The sequence below is a fragment of the Neodiprion fabricii genome, chromosome 3, assembly GCF_021155785.1.
Source record: "Neodiprion fabricii isolate iyNeoFabr1 chromosome 3, iyNeoFabr1.1, whole genome shotgun sequence".
NCBI classification, from domain to species: Eukaryota; Metazoa; Arthropoda; class Insecta; order Hymenoptera; family Diprionidae; genus Neodiprion; species Neodiprion fabricii.
Genome location: NC_060241.1, coordinates 14537131 through 14555593, shown reverse-complemented (window position 1 = coordinate 14555593; position 18463 = coordinate 14537131). Strand labels below are relative to the sequence as shown.

The 18463-nt window shown below is 41.6% G+C and overlaps 1 long non-coding RNA gene across 1 annotated transcript; it reads left to right on the top strand.

Annotated features, from left to right (window-relative positions):
- Positions 1 to 1385: 1385 nt before the first annotated feature.
- LOC124178391 lies at positions 1386 to 8793 on the top strand. Its single transcript, XR_006869800.1, has 3 exons — positions 1386 to 1397; positions 8539 to 8541; positions 8673 to 8793. It is a non-coding gene; the product is annotated as an uncharacterized LOC124178391 (long non-coding RNA).
- Positions 8794 to 18463: the final 9670 nt, after the last annotated feature.

The window sequence follows — 18463 nt, the reverse complement described above, 5'->3', positions numbered from 1 at the left end:
TGCTTCATCATTATCAACTGCATCAGGGTTGAGATATGGAGTTATGGTACTTGTTGCTGGGTTGTCAACAATTTCTGGAACGGATCGTTCTACTTCTGGATTGGGACGATCAGTGACTTGACTTGGCAGGAAATCAGAATCTTGAAATATGTCTGTGGTAATTGGCCATGTTCCAGTTGCAGCAAAACCAGCACTGATATTTCTTGCATTGATTGCTACATTAAATGCAGACTTAGATATAGATGGGATATCATAAATTGTCATGACTGTCCCGGCATTGCTTCGCATCCAATTGTCGCAAGCTGTATTAATACCTTTTTTATACGCCCAAAAATAGTGCGATCTCGTGGTTGTAGCTTGTGCGTACAATGCGGGGGAAATGTGAGCAAAATTATGCCACTTTCTCTGCTGAATTCAATGTTTTTTAGAGCTGTATGCGAGGCATGGTTATCAAGGAGCAACAGAGCTCCGTGTTCTTTTGATGGTCTGACATGATTTTCAAAATGCTCAAGAAAAACATGAAAATCATCTTCTTGCATCCAGCCTGATCCGTTAGCTGTTCCGATTGAACCTGTTGGGTCGTCCCGAATGAAATGGTCTTGGAATCGTTTACGCGGAAATATAAACATAGGTGGTATATAATTACCTATTGCGTTTCCAGCTAAAGCCAGTGTAACTAAGGTTCCTCTTTCTACCGATATCATCGGACTGACCTGTTTTTCACCGCGTCGTACAATTATCCTGTCTGGCTTTGGCACGGTAGTGATTCCTGTTTCATCGACATTCCAAATATCTTTTGCCTCAAGTTTATATTTGTTTAGGATGCCTGTATAGTTATCAAAAAAGAATGGCCACGTTCGTTTCATTAAAACTCGTAGCACGAGCGATGCTAGTGGCTTGAGGCAGTCGTAAAGATAAATTAGGATGTCGTTGCATAAATAGCTTGAGCCACACATCTCCTGCTTTTTCATTTTTGTCCCATGACTCTGGAACTTTTTTGTTATATTTTTTGGCTAACTTATATGCAATGACTCTTGTTTCTTTCGTTGTCAGCCCATAATTAGATGCTGCACATGTTAGCAAATAGTCGCTTAATATATTCTCCTCCTCTTTTTTAAAAATAGTCGGAATGGTATAACCCATAGACGGAGCTTCGCCTTCTGGGTTTGCTTGAAAAGCCTCTTTCTTCTTAATATATCTTGATAAAGACATGTAGCTTAGACTGTAAGAGGCCGCAGCATCTCTTAAACTTTTACCTCTTAACTTAACTTCTTCAAAAGCCAGGTCGTAAATTTCGACACTAGCGGTTCCTCTATCAGTCTTTCGTGTATAGTTATTAGACATTCCGAAACAAGAAAAGAGCCATTCAGCATGCAGTATGCCATTATATACATTATGTACCTACCTACTAAGACATAAACAAACATCTAAAAATAATAAAAAACATTAAGGAATTAGCCACGGTTAAAAATGGAGCAATATAGGAGAGTTGTGACAGGCTGTCACAACTCGCCTAGGTGTTTCAAATGACGACTTGATCTGAATAATAATTCATATTTTATAAACCCGATGCGCACACAACAGATTATTGCAACGTTTTGAGAGTTGAATAACCATACAACTTAAGAAAAAATAAGAAAGCAAAGCACATATAATAAGGAATGATATAAAATCAAATAAAATTTTGAAGAAAAACTTACTTTCCGCATTTTTTTGTACACAACCGTCGTATTTACGCAACAGCGCCTCGTGCGTCACCGGCATATACTGAGTCGAGTAGCGCGTATCAAAAGCGTCATGCATGCGGCGTTGCCAGCTCGCTATCTATAATAGGTTGGGAGAAATCGTCCTTGTCACAACTCACCTCTGTCACAACTCTCTTAGGTCTCGTGGTGCGCGACTGGAAAGTGGTTGATGCTCGCTGCGGCGCGCGACTGGAACGTGGATGATGCTCGGGCGTATTAGTTTGCGCATTTAGTGGTTTTTTACGAGTTGGTCGTGAACAAGACTTTAAACTAGAAACACGTACCCTGCAATTAAAGATTTTTCTCAGCATTTTGTTAACGCCTTTGATTTTGGGTTGGTAATCAAACTCACGAATCCATATTTATTTTCGTAACGTCTAAGAACGTTACACTGGTGTCAGAAGTGGGATACAGAGTTTTTATTGAGTCAATTCAGTGCGTGAAATAAACTATGAGCAACAGTCGTATGACACGCTCTCGGCGACGGGAAAGTTGCGGAGAAGAAATTACAGAAAATCCGCAAGTCCCTGAAGCAGGATCAACACCTTTGGTGGACCCTCTTCTCGCACCTTTGGTGGCCTCGTTCTCTCAAATTGATCTCCTGAGATTTATGAACCAACAACACGAAGCCGCCGAGCGCCACCAACAACAACTAGTTCAACTACTCAAAGACCAACAAGAACGTTCGGAACGTTCGGAGGCCAGTCTGCATGAGTTGTTCCGGACAACTGTCGTGGCTCTTCAATCTGTACATCAGATGAGCGGCACTGGAGAACCGGCTGTTTTTCCTCGAGTTTCAGTGGTTGCTATTCCACTGCCTTCTGCTATTTCCTCTCCTGCTGTTCGGGAGGTCCAATCCCCAGGACAATCCCAAGAAGCTCACAATTCAAGGTCTGTGCCTTTTATTAGAGAAATAAACGAATCCCCAATCCGTAGAACAAGAGTAGATAACGAGGTTGACTTTTCCGAGACTCTGTCTCATGTTCAGCCTCGATTTTCTCATCTTAGTCAATTGAATAATTCAAGATTACTAGGGGTTACTTCTTAAATTTACGAGAAACCCATTTGCTCTTTGAAACCGCCTATGTTCGATGGAAAAATTCAATGGGCCGAGTATGAGAGACAGTTTAATACAATTGCAAAGCATAATCCGTGGGACTCCGCCATGAAGGCCCACAGCCTTGCCTCTTGTATGCGAACTCCGGCGTTAAACGTGTTGACAGCATTATCAGAGGAAGAAATTTCAGACTATGACAAACTTAGCTCCGCATTAAAATTGAGATATGGCAGTGACCATTTAACAAAACTTTATACAGCACAATTACAAACGAGGAGACAAGGACGTGACGAGGACCTCGCGTCTCTTAGTCAGGATATAGAACGATTATCTCGAGTAGCATTACCAGACCATGAACCGACTAGGAATTTATTAGCAACACAGGCTTTTCTTAATGCAATTATTGATCCGGAAATTAAAATGGCCGTTGGGACATCGGGTCTCACTTCCCTACAAGAGGCAACGGCCAAGGCTCTCGGGGTGGAGGCCATGCGTAAACAACATTTTGGAAACTTCGCCAAATCGAGGTGCCAAAAGTCACTTCAGAAAGATGGGATTATGAGCGCTCGGAAAAGACCAAGCCTCAGAATTATAGAAATAAAAGAAGTAATAATAATTTTAAACAAGGAAATCGTGATTCTTTTCAAAATCAGAATAACAGACGCGAAATTAAAAACGTAGTGGCATCTGAACAAACTGTATAGTCTTGCTTATTTTGTAAAAAGGTTGGACATGATGCCAACCACTGCTTTTTGCTTAAGAAAATTACTGGGTAAGCGATGCAAGATTCGAATCCGAATTCCTATAATTGGGGGAAAAAAGATATAGAAATAAAGGAATGAAATTCTCAATCTAGCTCTTCAGCCAAAACTCGTACAAATAACTAATCTCAAATGATTTGTCAGGGCGAAAATCATCACGAATTGGTAAAAGTGAAAGCCCTCTTAAAGAACAGTTTTTAATTAGAAGTCTAAGACAGTCTGGTCTTTACGCGAGCGGTACTGTGAATGGCATCGATTGTCTTTGGGTAATAGACACCGGTGCGGAAGTGACAGTGGTTCGATCGGATCTCTTTAAATCCGATGGCCAGATTGTTCCCTCTTTATCCCTGCGAACAGCCACTGGAGAGACGACCCCGGTTTTAAGACAGGTTACTGTCCAAATCAACCTTTTTGGATGTATCGACTCTCCGCATAAGGTTTTTATCGCAGATATAGAGGATGAAGGTATTTTGGAAATAGACTTTCTTACAGCACATAACTGTGTTATCTCGACCAAGAGAAATTCACTAGCGTCAAACAATCGCGAACTAGCTCTTTGTACGAATAGGAATGGAATTTATTGGACTCCTCCTAGAATTCAGGAAATAGAACTGTCTGAGGATGATTTTCAATAACACTTTCCTTCACATTTACAGAGTCTTGTTGAGAAATCTTCGATTTCGATAAATCCAGCTCAGTTAGAATCGTTTAAATCTTTTTTGCTAGAATTTGTAGATTCTTTCGCCAAAGATGGTGGTGATAAGGGTCGATGTACTTCCGTCAAGCACAAGATCGACGTTGAAGAGAATTCACCAATAAAACAGGCTCCTCGAAGACTCGCTCTGAACGCCCGAGAAGACGTGAAAAAGCTCGTGGAAGACATGCTAGCGAATGATGTGATCGAACCATCGTCTAGCCCCTGGACCTCACCAATCGTCCTCGTTAACAAGAAAGACGGATCCAAACGATTTTGTATCGATTACAGGAAGCTGAATGACATAACGAAAAGAGATTCTTATCCTCTACCCAGAATCGACGAGACACTCGACCTGATAGCTGGTACAACTTGGTTCAGCACCATAGATCTTCAGAGTGGATACTGACAGGTCGAAATGGATCCTCTAGACAAAGAAAAAACAGCTTTTGTCACGGGTTTAGGAGGATTATGGCAGTTCAAGGTCATACCTTTCGGCTTAAGTAATGCCCCGGCTACCTTTGAACGAATGATGGAGGCTGTTCTCCATGGGCTCACTGGCAAAATATGCCTCGTTTATTTAGACGATATAATTGTCTTTGGTAAGAACTTTGAAAAAGAAGTTCAAAATCTCAAACAAGTTTTAGTCAGGCTAAAGCAAGCAGGCCTAAAAATGAGCCCGAAAAAATGCCATTTATTCCAAAGAGAAGTAGGCTTCCTCGGACACATCGTCTCAGCTCAAGGTGTGAAGACCGACCCATCCAAAATCGAGAAGGTTTCTTCTTGGCTGACACCTAAAAATGAAGAGCAAGTTCAAAGCTTTTTAGGACCTTGTACTTATTACAGAAGATTTGTAAAAGGTTTCGTTAGCATAGGTAAACCTCTCCATCACTTAACCGGAATCAAGATTCCTTTTGACTGGAGCCCGGAATGCGCAGAAGGTTTCAAGAAATTAGAAGAAAATCTTATTTCTTCGCCGATTTTAGCCTATCCAGAGGTCGAACTTCCTTTTATTTTGGATACAGATGCCTCTCTTTCAGGATTAGGTGGGGTTCTGTCACAGATTCAGGGAGGTCAGGAGAAAGTGATAAGTTATTTAAGTAGAGTTCTGAGTAAAACCGAAAGGAATTATTGTGTCACTCGTAGAGAACTTGTAGCTGTTGTAAAGACCATGGTACATTTTCATCATTATTTGTACGGTAGGAGATTTTTGATACCAACAGATCATGCTTCCCCTAGGTGGTTACTTTCGTTCAAATCCCCTGAAGGTCAGGTAGCTAGATGGTTAGAAAGGCTCGGACAGTACGATTCTGATATTCGTCATCGATCAGGAATTCATCACGGAAACGCCGATGCTCTCTCACGAAGACCCTGCGAAGAAATGCCAGATTGTAAACAATGTGCACGATTTGAGAAAAACCGAATCCCCCCTCTTCCATTACGGAAGATTTCTCTCGAACAAGACCTGGAGGGATGGAGAGAATCTTAACCAGAGGACAACACCTTAACTCAGATTAAGTCCTGGAAGGAAGCAGAGACCCGCCCAGACTGGCAGGATATATCTTCAGCCGAGCCAGACTTCAAAATTTATTGGGCTCAATGGGATTCTATCCTTTCAATTGACGGAATTTTATACCGAAAATGGGAATCTGCAGACTTGAAAGAAATCAGGTGGAAACTTCTGGTTCCAAGGAAACGAGTTCTAGAGATTCTTGCTCTTCACCATGATTCTCCTACAGGCGGACACTTCGCCTCGAATAAAACTCTGGGCAGAATACGCAACTTCTACTTTTGACCTCGTTGCCGGTCGGACGTCGAAGATTGGTGCCGAAGATGTTGAATCTGCACGGCAAAGAAATGCCCTCGAGCTAAAGGACATAGCTCTCTTCAAGTTTACAACGTGGGAGCTCCTTTCGAGAGAACAGCAATGGACATTTTCGGACCTCTCGCTACAACCTATACAGGAAATAAATATGTTCTGGTTATTGCAGACTATTTTACCAAGTGGCCCGAAGTGGTTCCACTTGCGAATGAAGAAGCTTCTACTGTAGCTCAAGCGATCGTTAGAGAGTTTATCTGTAGACACGGACTTCCTTTAGAACTTCATACTGATCAAGGTCTGATTGAGCGTCTGAATTAAACTTCACTTCAATATTTGTCGTCCTTCGTAGAGTAGAATCAAAGAGACTGGGACTCCTGGATCCCTTTCTTCCTTTTATCTTACAGATTTGCGATTCATGAGACGACATAATAGACGCCAGCCCTCATGCTTACTTGAAGAAATCTTCGGCTTCGGTCAGATTTAGAAAAATGCCCTGTTCCTGTGCAAAGACAGCACTAAAAAGATTATGCCTCTCTTTTACAACAAAGATTAAAAGAAATTCATAGCCTTGCTAGAAGTAGAATTTCTATGGCTTCAGACAAATTAAAAACTCGTTATGATATTCGAGCCAGAGATTCAAAATTCAATCCCGGCGATTCTGTCTGGCTCTTTCAACCTTGAAGACAGAAAGGACGATGTGTAAAACGACAAAGAAATCGGGAAGGCCCTTACTTAGTGGTTAACCGGATCAATGATGTCGTTTACAGGATCCGAAAAAACTTTTACTCCAAGGCGAAAGTGGTACACCTGGACCGTCTTGCTCCATTTGAAGAAGATCAACCCGAAACAGACTCTCCAAAACCTGGAACATCCTTCTAGGTTGGATCTTCAGACGTACACCCTTGTCATCTATGGTCGACTTAACTTTCTTTACAGTCAGTCATCGATTGGAAGAAGAATCTTTCTTTCGGAATTCATTTGAATAAAACTCGACCGCTTACTACTATTATTAAAGTGAATATCGGTTGCGGAAAATTGACTTTCACCGAGAGGTTTTTAGCAGATCGCCAGGTCTGTACACTTTTAGAACCTCTTGAGGAATATCGAGACGTCACTGGAATTAATCTTTTAGAATCGATGTATCAGGACCCAGATCGATATTGCTATCATTTTCAGCATTTCGCTCAGATGGTTATGTTAGGTAGGCATCTTCAAACAACTTTGTGACCCGTAAAGGTAATGGAGAGATCGATATTTAGTAGCAATTGTTTTATAGAAGCTCGCCGAAGATTGAGAAATTTTCGCGACTTCGAATCTCATTTATTGATGAAAAATTTCAATTTTCTGATTCGCTCGTCTGAGCTCAGAGTAGATTTGATTATTAATTAGCGAGTTTACCCAGAAACTTCTTTCGCTCGAGTCAGTTCCCGTTCTCGTGAGGAAGAATCGAACATTTCTGTAGAGCTACTCAGAACTATTCATGAGGTTCATGAGGATTGGTTGATAAAACAAACCGTTTCTTCTTTATTAGCTCCCGTCTTGGTTATCAATGCAGAATTCACAGCTGACCAAGTTTATTCTAATTTCTGTGTCGCAATGTCACTCGGACAAGGTTAATTTTTGTGCCTTTGAATTCAATACTGAAGGAATTTTCTTTGAAGGTTTTTGGAGGAAAAATGTTTTTCCATGAATTCCTTCCTTCTAGAAGTTTTCTTTTCTTGAATCGAGTTTTGTGTCGGTTAGGCTTTGGTTTCTTTAATGATATGAATAGGGCCACGATTATTTGTCGAGGTCGATGAGCGATTGCTTGTTTTTCACATTTTATTAACCTCAAGTGTCAGTTTTTGTGAGCACTTTTTCAGGTTATTTGACAAACAGCCTTTTCCTTCCGACCTTTTCTGAATCCGTAGGATGACTGGAGGCCTTCGTTTGAAGAACCACACGGAAATGATTGTGATAAGATCGTTTATTTTCTCTCTTAAATGAATAATTAATCCATCTTACTCATGCTTCTCCCAAATTCGCTTAGCGAACTTGGTTTGATCAGACACAACTCACATTTGTCCTCCCAAACTCTAGGGTGTGCTGTTTCTGGAAGAAGTCTTGGATTCAATCACCTATTCCTTTTTCCTGTCTACTGATGCTAATTCTCAAAAGGAATCAGCCTTTCCCGTCTGATTTACCTTGCCTAATCCCAGAGTTTTCCTGATTACGGTTTCCCGCCTCGTCGAACTCGTCTGTGTTTGATTCGCCGGTCTATTTTCCCTGAAGAGGATTAGATTTCCTTTTCAACTTCGATCCGAATAATTTTGATTTCTTCCAATTCATGTAGATACATAACACTGAACAACACTTACTTTTATAAAACAAGGCCCATAAAATTTTGAAATTCAGTTTAATGCTCATTTATCTGCTCAAGGTTTTCTGTGGATTACCTTGAGACTATGGGCAAATGCCAGATAGTAAAAAAAAGGGATTCTTTAAAATTTTTAGAGCCGCAGCTCCAACTCACCTTTGAGCACTGACCGCTAGATCACTTTTTCAATTGTTTTATCTTTACCGAGTCGGGTCGACTCTATTCCTCAGGGGGGAGTAGTGTTACAAGGGGTAAAATCACCTGTTTTGCCCCTTTTTAGTCATCTAGTAGTCATCATAGATAAAAGACGTTTATAAACCTCCAAAGTCTTTCACAAGAATAAGGTTGCTGTGTCAACTAACATTATTGTAAAAACAGTCTTGTTTCACGCTTTAAACTAGAAACACGTACCTTGCAATTAAACGCCTTTGATTTTGGCTTGATAATCAAACTCACGAATGCATATTTATTTTCGCAACGTCTAAGAACGTTACAATATGTTATATATGCATTTGGATATTTATTTTCATCATTGAATGCCACGAAAATTATATATTAAAATTATCAAATTCTTGTATATCTATACGAATTCGCGTTTATCATAGGGGGAAGGTATAATGTATTCCGAAGAGTAGGAATTCTCGACCTCGTATAAAATCTATTATTGAATCTTGGTGATCGGTCAATTATGTAAACGTATTTTTTGTTAACGTTTCGGCCCGGATATGGGCCCTCCTCAGAACGATTTATTTATTTAACTGTCAAGAACAACATAAATTTTTTATAAGAAAAGTACAATCAGACATTAAATACAGTAGATGTAATACTCTTAGGGCTATTATATATTATGGGTTAATGAGTACAATTTTGATTAATTGAAAAAAAGATAGACTTAGAGAGTTATTTACATTTTTATAGTAAGCGGACTAAGATACAGTCGAATTCATAATTTACAATTTGTGGAGACAATGTTCTTTGAGTAACGGTAGTCATTGTCGGCTCCTCTGGTTGTTTAACGTGTAGGAGTTACAAGTTGGAGGTCATTAATTAAAAAGATTAAAAAACTATGTATCTTCACAGTCTATATGTCATTGTATTAAAAGGTTTTAAAGAGGTTTTTTTAGCAGTAAAATTAGTTTGCACAATGTCCGAGAAAGTGGAGCTGGGATCTTTATGACTATGTTCTCCATGTTTAACAAATATTTTTTTTGGTTGAACCGATTGGGTCAACTGGTGAATAACGACTGATGGGAGAAACAATTATGATCCAGAGTAAAGGTGAACCAAATATAAACATATATACAAAAAAAACAGAAAAAATTGAAAAGATTGAGATTGAAGAACGTTACACTGCTCTAACAAAACATATGACCAATAACGAACATACTTTTAGCTACGACAATACAAACATCTTCTGTGAAGAACCCAATTATTATAAAAGGCTATTACTAGAAATGTGCAATATTGTAGGACACACTAATTCCGTTAATCTTAGACAAGATGTTGAACATTTAAGTAATATTTACAAACCGCTAATCTCCGCCCACACACCACATATTGTTTAACCTTAACTAGACACATAAAATTAGTGTCCTCATGGCACAGTTTTTTTACATAATAATTTTTTTGTTTTTTTTGTATATATGTTTATATTTGGTTCACCTTCACTCTGGATCATAATTGTTTCTCCCATCAGTCGTTATTCACCAGTTGACCCAATCGGTTCAACCAAAAAAAATATTTGTTAGACATGGAGAACATAGTCATAAAGATCCCAGCTCCACTTTCTCGCACATTGTGCAAACTAATTTTACTGCTAAAAAAACCTCTTTAAAACCTTTTAATACAATGACATATAGACTGTGAAGATACATGGTTTTTTAATCTTTTTAATTAATGACCTCCAACTTGTAACTCCTACACGTTAAACAACCAGAGGAGCCGACAATGACTACCGTTACTCAAAGAACGTTGTCTCCACAAATTGTAAATTATGAATTCGACTGTATCTTAGTCCGCTTACTATAGAAAGGTAAATAACTCTCTAAGTCTATCTTTTTTTCAATTAATCAAAATTGTACTCATTAACCTAAAATATATAATAGCCCTAAGAGTATTACACCTACTGAATTTAATGTCTGATTGTACTTTTCTCATAAAAAATTTATGTTGTTCTTGACAGTTAAATGAATAAATCGTTCTGAGGAGGGTCCATATCCGGGCCGAAACGTTAACAAAAGATACGTTTACATAATTGACCGATCACCAAGATTCAATAATAGATATATAATGTATTCCCACGCAGAAAAATATTCGTAAATAAAATTTAATATACGTATGTGTAATACATATAGCCATGAAGAATTATCCATACCCAATGCATTCTATTCATTATTATATTATAATGAAGATGTATGCGTACATGTACAATGTACATACATTATATGAAAATATACAAAATATTCAGATACGATAATTTTCAGGTAATTTCCAAGAACTATCATATAAAAAATCACTGAGAAAATCGAAGAGGGTCAACGGTTTTGATTCACCGAGTTCACGTGGGAATTCCCATATATAGTGTAGTTTATGATTTCTAATTTTAACCCTGAAAACACTAAGTAGTATTCTTTTGGAGCGTTGCATAATGGCATGCAGAGTAAGTAAAATGCAATATCAATAGTGATCCTTGTACTATATGAGGCGATGGCTTAATTCCTGCGAGCTGCTCGAAAGTTGAATTCGAATTGAATCATTCGTTTTGCTATAAATAATATATAGATAGATCATTTCAGATGTTATTGAGAATAATAGAACTCCAACGAATATCATAAGAATTACCTTGGAAATTTCACTGGTTATGTTACCCTGTAATAGAATCAAGGGTTCACCGCCAACCTTTCACATATTACATTTTCGCGTTGAGATCCAAATTTAAGAGTTTGTGACGTTGCACCTAGAGTGCAAGTCATAACAAACCCCAAACCCGCGGTGAAGAGCCGAACGGGTGAGTCCTGTCCCGTCGGGAAAGACCCGAAAATAACCGAAGCCCCCCGACGCTCGGCAGAGCCGAGCGCCAGATTCAGTACGAGCACGGAAGTAACAGCAGCAACACCTGAGCGGCCCAGCCTAAGAGCGAACGAGAAAGAAAGAGAGAGAGTCACAGCCACACACCGATACACCCAGCTACACTCAACCACACCGAGAGAAAGAAAGAGAGAGAGTCACACCCACACACACCGATACCCCCAGCTACACTCCACCACACCTCGAGACACCAACCCACACGCCGACGACACCAGGTTAGCCTGCATTCTACCGCCGATCTGCTCCTCCCCTCGCAATACCAACTCTGTCTACCACACACTCCCCGTCACACTACACCACCCTCCCCTCGCCATATCAACCCTTCCGACCTCATATTCCCCGTCACCTCCCACACTCCTCCCCCCCCCCCCCCCCCCCGCGCGCGTATCTGTAAGTTAGTATTAAGTAACGCTAAGGGCTGAGGCGTGGTCAGCCACAGCTCAAGTCTACAACCCTTTTGTATCTCTTAGTTTAAGTCGACCCCCTGGTGCAAAAATACACACACCAAGTCTTACCGATTATATCCGCCCCGTCTCTAATTGTCTCCCCCCCCCCCCCCATATTATTCGTGCGGACTCAAAACCCGTCACAAATTGGCGCCCAACGTAAATTACCCACATTTTTACCCCAAATACGAACAATTGAGAGACAAAACACAGGAATAAACGCTAACAAAGTACACACAGACTCACGAAACAAAGCTACACAATCACGAAAATTCGAATAAAGACAGTTGAACACACACACTACCAAACACGAGACACACAATGGCAGACCAAGGACACAGAGAACCACAAGGCCTAGCGCGCGAACACATGGACATACACACACCCGAACGCAACCAAAACAACTCGACACAGAGCGAGCCGCGCGCGACACGAGATCAACAAACGCCGACTCAACCGCAGGAAATAAATAGAAGACGCTCGATAAATTCACCAAACGCAATAAATATAATCGATGCAGCTATCATAGAGAATACACACAATTTACATAGTACACAAATTCAACATCAAGAAAGCCCAGAACCAACAAATCCCACACAAACATACAATACAATCCCAACACCTACACACACGCAAACTAACACGGTAACAACCAGTCAAACGAACCGACACTTCACGGGAACAGACACATTTTTAGCCACCAACACTCGTAACACACGATTTATACAAAATCTGATAGACCTCGGAGCACTACCAAGCGACAGAAACGAATACGAAGACCCACACATATACAGCACACAGTCAATACACCCCACAAACAACCAAAACACGACACACCTAAACCACACACCAAACCCGAACAGTACATACTGGAATCAGCCAGCAATGGCAATGAAAACAATACAAACATGGAACATAAAATACTCAGGAAACACAGACGAAGACATAGACGAATTTTTACAAAATCTCCGCGACTATCAAACGGGTTATGAAATACACGATACACAATTAATCAACAACCTCAGCCCGATACTCGAAGGTGACGCAAAAAACTGGTACAGATTAAATAGAGGCAAATGGCGAACACTGGAAGAATTCGAAAGAGACATTACACACGCATTTCAAGACATACAACATAGGGACAGACTGGAACAAAAAATCAAAAACTACGTACAAGGACCAACACATAAAATCACACAATTCCTAATACAATTTAGAACACTACTATCACAACTAAAACCACCATACCACCCACGAACATAATTAGACCTGGCATACAGAAACATGAAACTAGAATACAAGGCATACATAAAACCATACGATTTCGCGAACTTCGACCAACTGGAAATGGCCGCAAAAGAATGGGAAGCAAATATCGAATGGGAAAACACGAGACAAACAATATTAAACAACTACACACACCCGCGAGAAACCTACACACACCAAACACACCACACACAATACATCCCATACAAGTACACACAAACACAACCCCGCCCAGCAATACTCCCAACACCAAATATACCACCGGCACTCACAGACAACATACGACGAAACCAAACAAACCAAAACACGCAACAGACTCGATACCCAGCAATCACGTATAACTCACCACACTACACTCAGCAACAACCACAAACGAACCCAAACACAGGCACAACACCACGCAGATGCTTTAACTGCAACCAACCCGGACACTTCAGATGACAATGCACACAAACACAGAACCAGGAACACGAGTAAGGGTTGACCCAGCAAGGGTGGAGGGCAACCCCAAAAACAACACAAACACACCCGAGACAGTAGCACCTACAACAGATAACAACAGAACGGAAAGTAGGTTTCACATCAGAATCGAAATACACGGTCACGAATTTAACGCACTAATAGACACAGGCGCAACACACTCATACCTAGGCGCAGAAGTAATACAAATATTACACAACACAGACACACAAATAAACAACACACCCGACAGAACAGCTACAATGGGAAACGGAACACAGGTGACGATAGAAGGAGCAGTAACACTCCCAATACGCCTCGGCAACATAACAAAAAAAATTAATTTCGGATTAATACCAAACTTAGGCTCACAAGGTATCATTGGGAACAGCGACTTAATAAGATTTGGAATACTAATAAATTATGGAAAAAACACATGGTCACTGATAGACAACCCACAGACACACTACCACATGCAAGCTAGACCACAAAAACTACCAACACCGCTCAAAGAATACATACAAACACATCAAACACGAGAAACACGACACCAATCAACACAAACACACACAAAACAAGCAAAAGCAGCAGAAAAATTGGAAGCAACGAAACAACAAACGAACCCGAAAACAACAGAAAGACACGAAAACACAAAAAAAACAACCATGAAACGAAAACCACTAACACCAACACTACCCAGCACAGAGACACCACCGGAAAACACCCCCCAAAAAGACAACCCACAGAACACACAAATCACAAATCAAAAAATCATACCCACAAACGCACAAACAACAGACGACACACAAACCGACAAAGAAACCGAACCACAGATATGCGCAGGAATACAAGAACTCACACAATCACAACACACACAACTACAGACGACAATACAGCAGAAAATCTCAACACTACCAGGCCAACTCGGGCTAACACACCTAATTAAACACAAAATAGACACACAAGGACACGCACCCATAAAACAAAGATACTATATGGTATCACCAAAAATTAGAGAAGCCATCCACACAGAAATAGGCAAAATGCTAAGAGAAGACGTGATAGAACCATCAGAAAGCGAATGGTCGAGCCCAATTGTTATGATAAAAAAACCAAATAACACATATCGCTTTTGTTTAGACTTTAGAAAAGTAAACTCAGTATCAAAAAAAGACGCATACCCACTACCATACATGACAGCAATATTAGACAAACTACGGACAGCACAGTACATATCAAAAATCGACTTAAGCCAAGCATACTTCCAAATACCACTCGACGAAGACAGTAAACACATAACAGCCTTTACAGTCCCGGGAATGGGCTTATTTCAATTTAAAAGAATGCCATACGGACTGACAGGCGCACCGGCGACATTCCAAAGACTACTAGACAGACTCATAGGCCCAGAATGCGAACCATATGCATTCGCATACTTAGACGACATAATAATAGTAACACAAACATTCGACGAACACTTACAAAGACTAGAACAAATACTCAAAAGAATTACAGACGCGGGACTAACAATAAACCCAGAGAAGTGCGAATTCGGATGCGCACAAGCCAAATATCTCGGATACATAGTAGACAGACACGGACTACACATAGACCCCGACAAAACACAACCCATAAAAAACTACCCAAACCCAAAAACAATAAAACAACTACGGAGACTAATTGGCATGGCATCATGGTACAGACGCTTCATACCTAACTTCGCACACATTACAGAACCACTAACACGACTACTGAAAAAAGACCAGAAATGGCACTGGGGGGAAGAACAAGAAAACGCAATGAACACAATCAAACACGCACTCACATCACCACCCACACTCGCATGCCCAGATTACACACAAACATTCACACTACAAACAGACGCTAGCGGAACAGGGATAGGTGCCGTACTAACACAATCTCTCGATGACGAAGAGCATGTCATAGCCTACGCTAGCCGTGCGCTAAATGAGGCAGAACGTAAATACTCGACAACTGAGAGAGAATGTTTGGCGGTACTCTGGTCCATAAAAAAATTCAGACCATACGTGGAAGGATACCATTTTAAAGTCATTACAGATCACCACGCACTGAAGTGGCTTAGAGAATTGAAAAACCCCACAGGCCGACTTGCACGATGGGCACTAGAACCATTAGAATACGACTTTGACATTACACACAGAAAAGGTACAATTCACGACGTACCAGACGCACTTTCAAGACGACACGAAGACGAAGAACACATAGACACAATAGAAGACACGACAGACAAGTGGTACACATACAAAAAAACACAAGTACAAACACGCCCAGAGAAAAACGAGTCGTGGCGAATCAGAAACAATCAACTATACTTCCACCGCCCTAACCCCCTACACTCAAACCTCCTACCAGACACAAACCCATGGAAACTAGTCATACCCAAAGACAAAATAACACACATACTACACGAAAACCACGACGTAACACAAGCAGGACACTTAGGGATCGAAAAAACATACCAACGAGTAGCAAAAAAATATTATTGGCCAGGGATGTACAGAGACACAGTAAACTACATAAAAAAATGTGACACATGCCAAAGAACAAAAACAACACAAGCGCGACCGGCAGGACTAATGGGCATTAGAATTATCGAAGAACCGTGGACAGTAGTAGCCTCCGACATCATGGGCCCACTCACACGATCAAAAAAAGGAAACCAATACATCATAGTGTTCGAAGACCTATACACCAAATGGGTGGAAATCATACCGACACGCAAAGCAAACGCCAAACCACACACCCAAGTACACTCTCCGGACCAAGGCAATGCCCAACATGCAACGGGCTGGTCCGGGGCACAAAATACACAGAACACATACAAACCTGTACACAAGCTAACACAGACACACCACACCCACCACAAATTGTCACACACCCTCCAACAGTTACCCAAACCACACGAACTACAGCCACACACACGACTACACACCCACCCACCAAGAAACAAACACCCCACACAACCACACGCCCCACATCCACACCAACACCACGGCACACACTACCCCCCGCATCACCCCCTCAATTGGCACAGACCAGATTCGCGAGACCACAAACAACAGAAGACAGGATCTTACAGACATTCGCCAACATGGACAGACACACAGAACCGACACAGACAAAACAAACGTACAAAAAACACACAGGACCACCCCCCGAAATAATAGCCATAATTGCAAATTTACAATCAGCAAGCACCCTGGACGACGAATTACGAGCACAAAGAGAAAGATACATGACCAGACGGGCACACGAACTCACAAACACTGACGAAACAGAAGCCAGCACCTCAACACGCCAACCACACACCACACATCTAACAGCACCACACAAAACACAACCCTCAAACACACCAGACACCGACAGCGACACAGATTCCACCACCTCCAGCGCAGAAACAGTCATACACATCGAAACCACACACACAAGCACGCTACAGACACAATCGACGGACAACGACACAAACAATGACACCGACACCACCTCACTCACGGACACAGTCAAACATACACAAACACCCCAACCAACCACATACACCACACGGGACTCAAAACGATACAAAAAACGAAAATCAATACGCAAACAGAAAAAAGAACAAAACAGAAAACACTAGACAAACTGACAACACCAAACGGACGGACGAACAACGACGCACACACAACACGGGACGCAATACGATACAAAAAAAAAAAAAAAAAAATGGGGACAAAACAGAAAACACCAAATACACTAACAACACCAAACCGACGGACGAACAACGACAGACGGAGGCCAAAGAAACAGAACACAACCCAAAAAGACAGAAGAGAAGGGAGAAGCAACCACGAGCCAGGAGGTACAAAGAACAACGCAACAACTCACCAAGACCCACACCGACGAGAGCCACCGTACCAAAACCAAAAATTCAAGTACAAAATAATATAAGAATAGAATAAGTTGGTATAAGAGGAAAAACATGATTTTGATTAAGACACAAGAGACTAAGTAGAATAAGTAGATATAAGACAACCCACAACCCACACCAAACACACACCCCGCAAATACAACCCAACCTACATCCCTTATCCCCGACAGATCGGAGCAGACAACACAGAAACAACAAAAATAACAAAAGGAGAATACACAGACGAAAGGACCACAAAATCCGTCACCGAAACCGGCTCACCCTATAGGCCTCGCCCCGCGTGGGGAGGGGGGAGTTGTGACGTTGCACCTAGAGTGCAAGTCATAACAAACCCCAAACCCGCGGGGAAGAGCCGAACGGGTGAGTCCTGTCCCGTCGGGAAAGACCCGAAAATAACCGAAGCCCCCCGACGCTCGGCAGAGCCGAGCGCCAGATTCAGTACGAGCACGGAAGTAACAGCAGCAACACCTGAGCGGCCCAGCCTAAGAGCGAACGAGAAAGAAAGAGAGAGAGTCACAGCCACACACCGATACACCCAGCTACACTCAACCACACCGAGAGAAAGAAAGAGAGAGAGTCACACCCACACACACCGATACCCCCAGCTACACTCCACCACACCTCGAGACACCAACCCACACGCCGACGACACCAGGTTAGCCTGCATTCTACCGCCGATCTGCTCCTCCCCTCGCAATACCAACTCTGTCTACCACACACTCCCCGTCACACTACACCACCCTCCCCTCGCCATATCAACCCTTCCGACCTCATATTCCCCGTCACCTCCCACACTCCTCCCCCCCCCCGCGCGCGTATCTGTA